The sequence below is a fragment of the Nicotiana tabacum genome, chromosome 20 (assembly GCF_000715075.1).
Source record: "Nicotiana tabacum cultivar K326 chromosome 20, ASM71507v2, whole genome shotgun sequence".
Classification (NCBI taxonomy): Eukaryota; Viridiplantae; Streptophyta; class Magnoliopsida; order Solanales; family Solanaceae; genus Nicotiana; species Nicotiana tabacum.
The window spans coordinates 143,748,760-143,760,382 of record NC_134099.1 but is presented as its reverse complement, the minus strand read 5'-3'; the positions used below and the strand labels follow the sequence as shown (position 1 = coordinate 143,760,382).

General features: G+C 35.1%; 1 pseudogene; it reads right to left on the bottom strand.

Moving 5' to 3' along the window:
• Positions 1-8,320: 8,320 nt before the first annotated feature.
• On the bottom strand, positions 8,321-10,088 carry LOC107768078 (glyoxylase I 4-like; annotated as a pseudogene).
• Positions 10,089-11,623: the final 1,535 nt, after the last annotated feature.

The following is an 11,623-nucleotide window of genomic DNA, read 5'->3' as shown; positions in this document are numbered from 1 at the left end:
TTTTACATGGCCATAATAAAGAAAAAAATTATTAATTTTGTTTGGTAATTAGACAAATTATAAGAAACCAAAACTAAACCTTGTAAGAGTTGGACATATTGAGTTATGATCCATTGTTTAGCCCATCTTGATAAGTCCACTTAAACCCGAGTCAACTTTGGAAGGGTTAATGACTAATTCGTTTATTAACTGAACTTATTTAGCCTGTTCAAATTTGCAAGGAAATTTTACCTCATATAGCAAAGGTATATACCCTATTTATTATAAACCAAAATTATTTTAAAATATTATTTTCTATAACTACCTTTTATATTTTATAGCAAAATAGATATTTATGGTATATACTACAATTGAGGCGTGAAATATGCTATTTATGTTTTCTCTCTCTTTCTTTCAATTAATACATGATTCTCTCTCAAAATCCCAACAAAAATTTTATTCTTTCTATCTCTCTTCCTTATCTCTCTCTTCGAGAAAAATACATGCTTAGTTTTTATGCCGGATATTGCAATGGATTTGTACTGCTTAGCTTCTGCACCGAATGTTTGCAATGGATTTGTATTGCAATATTAGAAAGAAAGAGACTGTGGCTTTCTTCTATGCCGGGTATTGCAATGGATTCCTCTACACGGATACTGCAATATTTTTTACGCCGGAAAATACCATCTTTGGTGAATTTTTCTTCCTTTTTTTGCTATTTATTCACATATAATGATACAAACACATTGTATTATGTACAAATTCACTCAAAATACATTATATTTTTGTGTAAATATATTATTTTTTGCTAATATTTATGTATTTCGAAGGTTTGTATTTATTTAATATAGCTGAATACATCTGTATTCATACATGAGTACAAAATATAAACATTGAAATACACTGAATACAAAAATTAAAATAGAATATAATATAAACAGTGAATACATTTTTATTAGGTTATATACAATTGAAAAATCATTCTAATTAATTGGGTTGATAACGAGGCATGTTAGAATTGATTTTGTTGAGTTATATTAGGAGTGTATCACGCTAATTGATATTATTCCCGTTATTAGACAGCTGGACATACCTATTTTTAAAGTGATTGTCGTTACTGTATTCATGAATACATGGCGTGAATACATGTGAACACATGCGCGTACAGCTAGACTGCCCTGATTTAGACACTTTTTCCTGCTGTATTAATGAATACAACAGCGGGAAACATGTGAATACATGCACGTACAGCTGGACTGCCCTGATTTTAGGCGCTTTTTGCTGTTGTATTCATGAATACAGCAGCGCGAATACAAGTGAATACATGCGCGAATAGCTGGACTGCCCATGATATTAGACGCTTTTTGCTGCTGTATTCATGAATACAACAACGTGAATACAACAAATACACTACCGAAACAAATGAATACTAGCTATAGAAAATAATTATATATATGGTAGCTATATAAAATTAATAGGCACGAAACAATAGTGTTTTCTAAAAATTCCCCAATTTCCAATCCTTCTAATTGTCACCCATATCTTAGGTTCATTTCATGTATTGTTACGTAAAATAAATCTCTTTTAAATTTCAAATAGGTATGGAGCATATGGAAGAGCTATAACTTCTTGTCATTTGTCGTTTTCCATTTTTTTGGAATATTATAAGACTATAAGTTATTTTCATGAAATTTGGAAATTCTCACGTAACCTAACATGAGGTAGCACATTGATGCAGGTTCGAATTAGTTGGACATTAAATTTCAAATATTATTACTGAAAAATGAGGACTCGAATTAATTTGGCCAGTAAATTTTACATATTAAAATTAAAATGAAAAGAAAAACATGAGGTGTCACGAGTCCTTTCCACTTTATCCTTCGAGTTCTTTGCTGTATGGGTCGAAATCTATCTCTAGAATATAAGTCAAAATGATATCGGTAAATCAACTTCAGCATGCCATGGGTCGAAATGATCTAATCAACAGTGAAGTCCATCGTCGTAGAGTTAGCAAAGATCGAAGTCAAGGAGTCGATGACCGTTGCCGAGGCCGTGGCCTCTGACAGAGTTATAACGGCTAGCTTTAAGATAGGACCTAAATGAGAATATTCTAGTGGATATTTCTCTGTACTTGTGCTATTAGGGTTTCTAGGAACATGTTCCCTAGGGGTGTCAATAGATATTTAAAAACCGACCAAACTGACTGAACCGTAGCGTACCGAACCGATTTTTAGGTTTCTTTTAATAAAACCGTATGTTTTTATATAAATCTATAGCTGTACCGATAATTAGGGTAGATTATTTATTTTATGAAAATAAATCGAAAAAATACTGAACCCTACCGAATAAATTTACGATGTGAAAAATATCATTATATATTAAGTTTAAAAATAATAAAGCGTTAAATTTTTTCTTCGGCCTTGGAATTATGAAACAGTTACAAGCCAACAAGTAATTTAACTCAAAATCCTAATTCACAAACCTATTGTGCTACTCCTATTGAAACTAAATTATTTTTAGCATGTTCATTAGCAAGACACAAGGTATTATTATGAGCAGCAAACTATGTTATATTGAATATGTTTCATTTTCATATGATTTTGATTTATCTTTTTGAATATTTAATCTTCTATAGACTTTATTCTTGAACCCTAACTTGGTTAATATTTTTTCACTCGTATGATTTATATTTTTTTTGTATTTGCTTAGTTTTTTTTACGTTGATGTAGAATAGTTGATGGATCTATACTCTAACCATCTTTCATATTTTCTTAATTCATCACCTTTTAAACCGTAAAAATGTCTATATAGTTTTGCTAAGTCCTATAAAAGTACGTAAGCTTTTGCATTCTACTTCTACTAGTGACTTTTGCATGACAATAAAAAAATTACCGAAAATTTACCGAACCATACCGATACCAAAGAGAAACCAACATGATTGGGACGGTTTTGAAAACTCTAATTTTGATTATACATAATAACCAGCTGAACCGAACAATTGACACCCCTAATGTTTCCTATAAAAAGAAAGAGACATAATGATATGAGACATGTGATATTCATTTGTAAAATACTCTTTGACTTTAAAGAGGAGAATCAGATCTTGTTGTAAGGAGACAATCATAACCTTTTTGCCAAGATTCTTGTCTATCCACCAGATCCGAAATAACTCAGATATTCAAAGGATTGTCCATCACTCATCATTGTCAGAAAAAACATTCACCGATTCCATCCTTTTTTGGGTAATTGATTCATTCTATTTACTTAAATATCGTTTATTGCTATTCAACAATATTTGATGCTACATTATTTCTTTTGACTTCTTAAATATTGGTGTTTGCTGCCGCCATTGAAATATATCACATAGTATTTATTGCACTTCTGAGAACTTCATCTTTGGAATATTATTGTCAACTAATATTGACCCTCATTTATATACATTTAATTAGTTAAACCAAGATCTATATTTTTTGGTTAAATAATTAGGCGCCGTCTGTGGGGATTTCTTTGTTAATTTTATAGTTTCCTTCAGATCTGTAACTAACACAAGTCACTAACTTCACAAACCCCAAAGATCTTCTTTTCTCTTTGTACGTACGGAAACCAACATGGCAGGTAACCAAGGAGAGAGGACGAGAATAACAAGTGATCTCCCCAACAACCTCATGAATGCTATCAACGAGAGCTGCGAAACAGTAGGTAAGGACATGACGCCCAACGCTTCCCCTAGGCGTGAGAGGTCGTCTCCCCCCACTGTAGCATAACAAACCCAGTGGAAAAGGGGTATCCACGTTCGCAGAAGAAGGGACGCCCCCAACTGTGAAAAGAACTCCTCGAAGCATGGCTGACCGATATGCTGGTGAGGATCCTCAACAGACCCTTTCTAAGAACGACTACAGAAATCGCAAGAGCTTGCATGATACAACAAACGGACGAGCAGTGCGATCGACCAAGCCCTTCGACGACAAGTATAACTCACAATATTACTAACAAACAAGTATAACTCATAATATTATTAATAGTGCAGGTGATAGCACCCTCGCTATCGTTCTAAAGAGGATGGAAGAAATAGAGAATGAAAACAAAGCACTCCGAGATCAGATGAAACAACACCAAGAATGAGTCGATAATATACCGGGCGCTCCTAAGCTGTTGCCAAAAAAGGGACACCGATAGGTTCGTAGAGAATTCGTACACCGATAACGCAACCCCGCACGCCATACCAAAGACCTTCAAAATGCCACCCTACCTCAGGATATACGATGGGACGAAGGATCATGGGATCTATTATCTCACCGCCGTAAAAGGCAACGACCTCGTCAAGGAACAAGTGTCCTATATTTTTCAGAAGAAGTTTAGCGAAATCCTTACGAGAGGAGCATTGACATGGTACTCACAGTTACCAGCCCGCTCCATGGAAACTTTCGACGAAATGGCCGATAAGTTCGTAACTGCCCAAGCTGGAGCCAAAAAGGCCGAAGCAAAAGTAAACGACATATTCGCTATCAAACAGTCCTTAAGAGAGGGACTAAGGGACTTCCTCACCCAATTTAACAGAGTAAGGATGACTCCGACGAACATATTTGAAGGGATGGCAGTCACGACCTTCCAGAACGGGTTGAGTAGAGATGGTTCGAGAGCGACAAGAAAACTGTTGAGCTGATTGATGAAATATCCTCCAACCACTTGGGACGAAATCCATAATGCCTATTACGCTGAGGTCTGAGCAGACGAAGACGGCCTCAACAGACCAACTCACCGACTAATCTCGCTACAAACCGAATCCAGAAAAGAGCAAAGAGACAACATCATGAAGGATCACCCGGTTTCTCGACCCAATAGGGAATGACACCAGCCATATGTCAGGGCGTCCAATGCACATTCCCCCCGCTATGAAGAAGGACCATCTAGGCCGAGAACAGGGACTCACCAGAACGAAAGAGGTATCCACCCTTTATTATATGCTCACAATTTTTGTGTGCCACATATAGAAATAGTCTACGCTCTTAAGAAACTTGGAACAAAGGTAAAGTGGCCGCCGAAGATGAGATCAGACCCAAACACCAAAAAATCCGACGCCCTTTATGAGTTCCACCAGGAATGTGGGCACAAAACAGAAGATTGCATTGCCCTCAGACAAGAAGTCGTAAACATGTTGCGATAGGGACACCTTACGAAGCTGCTAAGCGACAAGGGTAGAAGCAATTTCGCAAGAGGACGCGAACACCAAGGCCCGCCGAAGCCTCCATCACCAGCTTGTACTATCAACATGATCATTGGCAGTGGCGATAATGCCTCTATCAACGACGTGAAGTTCACCACCACTTACAAGATCAAGCTGTCTATCACCCCACGAATGGTACGACGGACTCGAAGAAAGTATAATCTATCGAGGAGTCGGATGCTGACAGTTTGACTTTTCCTCATAATGATGCCCTCGTTATTACTTTATACATTTTAGATACCGATGTTAAATGTATCATGGTGGACGATGGAAGTGGCAAATGCATTATCCATCCCCGATTCCTTATGCAAATGAGACTCGAGGATAAGATAGTGCCGTGCTACATCACGCTAACCGATTTTAATAATGTAGTTGAGCAGACGTCACGGGAAATTACACTCCATGTCTTGGCTGGCAGCGTAACACTGGAGACGATATTCCACATCATGGATCAGGCCACCGCATACAACATCATAGTAGGACAATCATGGATACATCCCATGAGAGCCATCCCCTCCAGCTTATATCAAATAATTAAATTGCCAACACCATGGAGAATATTCAGCATACGCAGGGAACAGTGCATGTCATGAGAATGCTACCGTATTGCCTTAGGCAACACGACAACTCAACAAAGAATAGACAAGGAAAAAGTGGCATAGCAATCAACAGTGTCGAGGTCGACGCAAGGAAAGAGAGTGGACGTCATCATGGATCCCGAAATGGTCGAGGCTGCAGATTCGACCATAGAAGACCTCGACCTCATTCAATTGGACCTCAACGACCATAGCAAAAAGACCTATATCGGCTGCAAACTCCAAAAACCAGGCACTTACAAGTATAGTTCTAAGCCTCAGGAAAACCATCGACATTGGCCACCACATCCTCGGTTCTGACAAAAAAGAATTTGAACCAGAATTAACGGTTGTCCTTGTCATCCGTCTTCACCACCAAGCATTTTCCCCCTTGCCGGTGAAGATTCAACATCATTTCATTATAAAAGCTAGGGGCAAATAGGTGTATTAAGTGCCGAAGTGTCAATTCGACCCCGGCTTGCTCGACAAACTTGGTAAGCATCTTTATAATTTTATTGACGTACGGTGCAAGTTGAGCTGGGAAAACGCCGTAGTAATGACAGAACTTCTCGACCAGCGAAAGGAGAGAAAAAGAATAGCCAACTTGGAAAGATAAGCATGGAGGGCACAATACCCGGGATAGTGGACCTATACCGCATCCCCTTTAGCAGGGATCAACTCGATATGATCAGGAACGAAAGATTTGGCCTTGAACTCCGCTAACTCCTTTACCGTCATTACTGATAGAAAATCTCCAGGTACTGCCTCAGGAGCTTTGGTAAATCGGATCTGGAATCAGGGTTGCGTGAGACTATTTCCTCCACCGATGAGAAAGTTTCATCCTCAACGGCTCTCCTCACGAGAAGGGAATACCACTGCCAGGGGAATAACACAACTCCCCTCACTAGCGTTAGAAGGCACTTCAGACATGATTCGATGCAGTGAAGTAACAAACAAGAAGGAATGAAGAAGAATATAGGTCACTGGAAACAGAAGAAATTTAGAGAAGAAGAAAGCAGGAAAGAAATAAGGTGTCTTAAAAATGCTAGAAAGTTTAAACTCCAAAATCGGATTCAAAGATCTCTATTTATAAAGGTCATGGCACCGAAATCGAAAATTGTTCATCATTAGCATCGGAACCGAATGGGAAGGTCTAATCAAAAGTCACACGAAAAACAAAACAATGCATCATCTTGGCATGTGGACGATATAACTCCAACGAATAGCCCAAGAAATGCGAAGCATTTTGAAATGTGTGTCTCACAGAGGGCCATGCCACCTGTTCGTCATAATAACCATGACTCGTGCGGTACGCTCGACCACCGATAACATGATCCGCTCAGCGAACCTGCCCGCAAAATCGGCCTCAATAAGCGGATGGACTAACTATATTGGTCGAAATCTATCTCTAGAATATAAGTCAAAATGATATTGGTAAAGCATCTTCATGTTGCCATGGGTCGAAGTGATCTAATAAACAATGAAGGTTGTGGTCGAAGAGTCAGCAAAGATCTAAGTCGAGGAGTCGTCAATAACCGTTGCCGAGGTCGTGGGCGTCTGACAAAGTTATAACGACTAGCTTTAAGATAGGACCTAAAGGAGAATATTGTAGTAGATATTCTCTGCACTTGTATTATTAGGTTTCTAGGAATATGTTCCTTATAAAAAAGAAAGAGACACAATGATATGGGACATGTGATATTTATTTGTAAAATACGCTTTGACTTTAAAGAGGAGAATCAAATTATTGCAAGGAGAAAAACATAACCTTTTGGCCAAGATTCATGTCTACACTTTTCTACTAAATCCGAGAATAACTCAGATATTTAAAGGATTGTCCATCACTCATCATTGTCAGAAAGAACATTCAGTGATTCCATCCTTTCTTGGGTGACTCATTCATTCTATTTACTTAAATGTCATTTATTACTATTCAACAATATTTACTGCTACAATATTTCTTTTGACTTCTTTAATATTGGTTGCTGCCGTAGCTATTGAAATATATCTACGTAGTATTTATTGCACTTCTGAGAACTTCATCTTTGAGATATTATTGTTAACTAAGATTAACCCTCATTTATATAAATTTAATTAGTTAAACCAAGATCTATATTTTTTGGTCAAACACTATAGAAGATGGAAAAAAAACAATTTACACTTTTTCTTATATATATATATATATATATATATATATATATATATATATATATACACACACACATAAACGTATCATTATTTTATACGTATATTTTTTGGCTAGCAAATGTTATTAATTCGGCCGCGAGCCAATTTTATATTTTGTTATTTTCTTTTCTCTCCGAAAAGCTTGAAACGTATTGAAGTGACTCATGTATCTCTGTTTTTCCCTTTTTTCCTTGTTAACTTAATCTTTTTACATGCTTTTTTTCTTTCTCATTTCTGTTTTCATCTAGGTTTTGTAGTTTTCGTGTGATTGACAAAGTTAGTTCAGGTATATGTCTAATTAATCGAAAGGTTGTACACTTGTACCTAAATCCAGAACACACATTTCAAATCAATAGGGCTACCAAAGCTATCATACATTATCATTTGGGTACAATTGCCAAGTAGACTTTATTACAAATACCAATTAATGACGCTAAACAAAGAAAGCAACAACATTCTGTAAAAGAAAAAGCTGTTGTAACAAACATTCTAAGTAACCAACTAATCCTTAAGCTAGGAACATTAATCTAGTTTAATTAAAGGTTGGACTTGGACATGTACTATGGGTTGTTGCTGTGTTGGCTAAGGTTGATGAAGATTAACTCTGGAGCAAGATCTAGCCATTTCCCCAACCAATGGAATCACAGGCAATTTGTCACAGTTGCAAATTTCAACCATAAAACCATCTGGGTCGTGGAAAAATAGCTGATCTACGTATATTCCACCTTCTTCCACTAGCTGTCTAACGTACTCTATCCCCATTTCTGTTAGCTTCTTCTCCACTGCATCTATGCTCTCACACTGCGCGCTCATCAATCAACCAAACTTTAATTAAAACATGAGTTTGAGTTATATATATATATATATATATATATATATATATATATATATATATATATATATATGTTGAAAAATTAATTAGAATTAAGTAAGTACTTTTTAAAAAAAGTAAATTATCTATTGCTTTTCTAAACTGGACAAGTAAAAGTGGACATCTATTTATCAAACTTGCTATAAGAAGCTACTTTTTGTTATTGTATGTCTAGTTAGCTATGATCCGTTATTTAGCTCATATTAACCCAATCTGTCTTAGTCCAAGTAGTCTTTTGGCGGATTAATGACTTGGTCATTTATTGATTCAGCTAATATTAATCAATTCAACTTCAAGTCTTACCCGACCCATCTGACATCCCTAGCGAGATAACAGTACTATAATATCTAAATCCAATACGTATTCATCATACATTTTCTCTTTTCTCTGTTCTATCCTCTTTATCATTTCAATTTTATTATGAATGGAGATGAGAATTCAATCTATAATTTTCTTTTTCCAATTAAGAGAGTCAGAGGCGTGTACAACAAGTAGATGTACAATTTGTGTTAGAAAAAATCAAAAGTCTTGTAACAGCACATGTCATTATCGACAGAGTGGTTGAAACTTAAACATTATACAAATAACATGATCATGCATCAACATTATCAAGCTATTAGATATATATAGAAGAAATATTAAAAGAAGAAAAGAAAAAGAAAAAACCTGGAAAGATATATGATTGTCCTTGGGATTAATTTAAGTTTTCTTAGGCAATTTTTCTGGATCTTCCGACTGAAGGAGATGAATTCCTATCCCATGACCAAACAACCTATCAAAATTTTGACAAAAATTCTGTGGTTAATTTATTATTTATAATTGAAATGGGTCATGTCATATCATATTATATCATATCAATCTACATTTTTACTTGTTTCAAGCTTCCAGTCCCTAAATTAATTAATGTTAATATATATATTTAAAAAAAAGGAATGTGGCGTATATTTACCAAGCACCATTAAAATTGAATGATCCAGGCCTTCTAACGGGGACAAAACCAAGAAAATTTCTGTAAAAATCAATGGATTCTTCAACTGATCTGCAAACAAGGGATATGTGATTCAAGGATGTCAAAGCTAGTGGATTTCCAGTATTCCCCTTCATCTTTTTCTTTTTTCCCAATAAATATAGGATATTGAAGAGACTAAAATTAAAGAATTGGATTTAAAAGGAACAAATTTAGAACAATTTTAAGAGGGAAAAGATATAAGGAAAGAGAGGGAGAGATATTGAGAAATTGAGGGGTATGGATGTATTTGAATGTTCTGTGAAAATAAGAGAGAACGAGAACGAGAGAATTCACTAAAATTTAGAAGCCAGCCAAAAGTAAGAGAGGTTTAGTAGCAAATATATAGAGGCGATGAGTAGGTATATGTTCATGTTTGCCAACTTGGAATTTCTTAGCCACGTGTCGGATAAAATAATAAATGACACGTAGATCGCACGGTGGTTGCTGAGTTGGACCACTGCTGTAAGATATTAACTGTTGGATCTCAAAAATAAGCTTTGTCTAAGCTATATATATGTTGTTGAATTCTTCTCCGTCATACTTTCCCCTTTCGTACGGAGAAATTTTATTTTGTGTCTTACATTCCATATCATATTTATGTGAGACCATTAATTACTTGACAAGTAGATTCATGGGTCCCATTTGTTTACTTTGAAGATAAAACTAAAAAAAACAATTTAAAAATCATTTAATATGTCTAACTAAAGATAAAAGTAAGTAATAACTCAAAATGGTAAGAAAATATGTGAATTTAAAAAGCTAATAACCTTTACTTCGGTTTGGCAGCACACATGAATTTTCCTTTACTTGTGTTAAAGAAGAAAAGCAAAATAACCTTTTGCTGCTTTTCCTTCCTAAGCTAAAAGATATATTTGAGTTGGACAAATATGAACGCCAATTCGAGATGGAACACCAAGTTGAGACAAAACTTGGAAAAACATGCTAACTGTTATGATGAATATCACATTATGGTGGATGTCTACTCTTCTTTCATGATCTTCATCTAAAATGCTTAATGACATATTCAATGACATAATTTGTATGTTCAATGACATATTCCATGACATATTTTCTTCACTTTTTATGCCTATATAAAGGCCTTGTAATAGATAGGAAAACACACAATTGAAGAAGAAAATCTCTTCATTCTCTCTATCTCTATTTCTTGTTCATGTTTTACTAAATTGCTTTTATTTCATAACACGTTATCAGCGCGAAGCTCTAATTTTATTCTTAACTCCAACTAAGTTGAGCCATATTTTATTGAGGTATGTATCATTATAATCATTTTATTTATGGCAGACAATACATATATCATATGCTTAATTCTTACAACCTAAATTTTTCTTTGCAATTTTTGATAATTTACATCATTCATGTTGTTCCCTTTTTCATATTTTTGTTTATCATGTTGTTTTTCACACCTGACACAATACCATTAAAAAAAATGTATGCATATGTATGTAGTGTATACATTATCTAGTCACTGCAACTAATAAAACGTTAAATTCTATTAACATATATATATATATATATATCAATAATATAAAGTGAAATGAAACAATATATAGTTTCTATTTTATGGCATGAATAAAATGAAATAGTAGATTGCTAACATGATATAGCTTTATTTTCATTTCTTTTACCTTAATCGATTTGTTTCATTAATTGTTTATTATTATAATTATTTCTCTAACTTATTCATCTTTTATGATAGTTTTCACTATGTCAAATTTATCAAAACTTGAATTTGTGGCACTTGACATCACCGGGAAGAA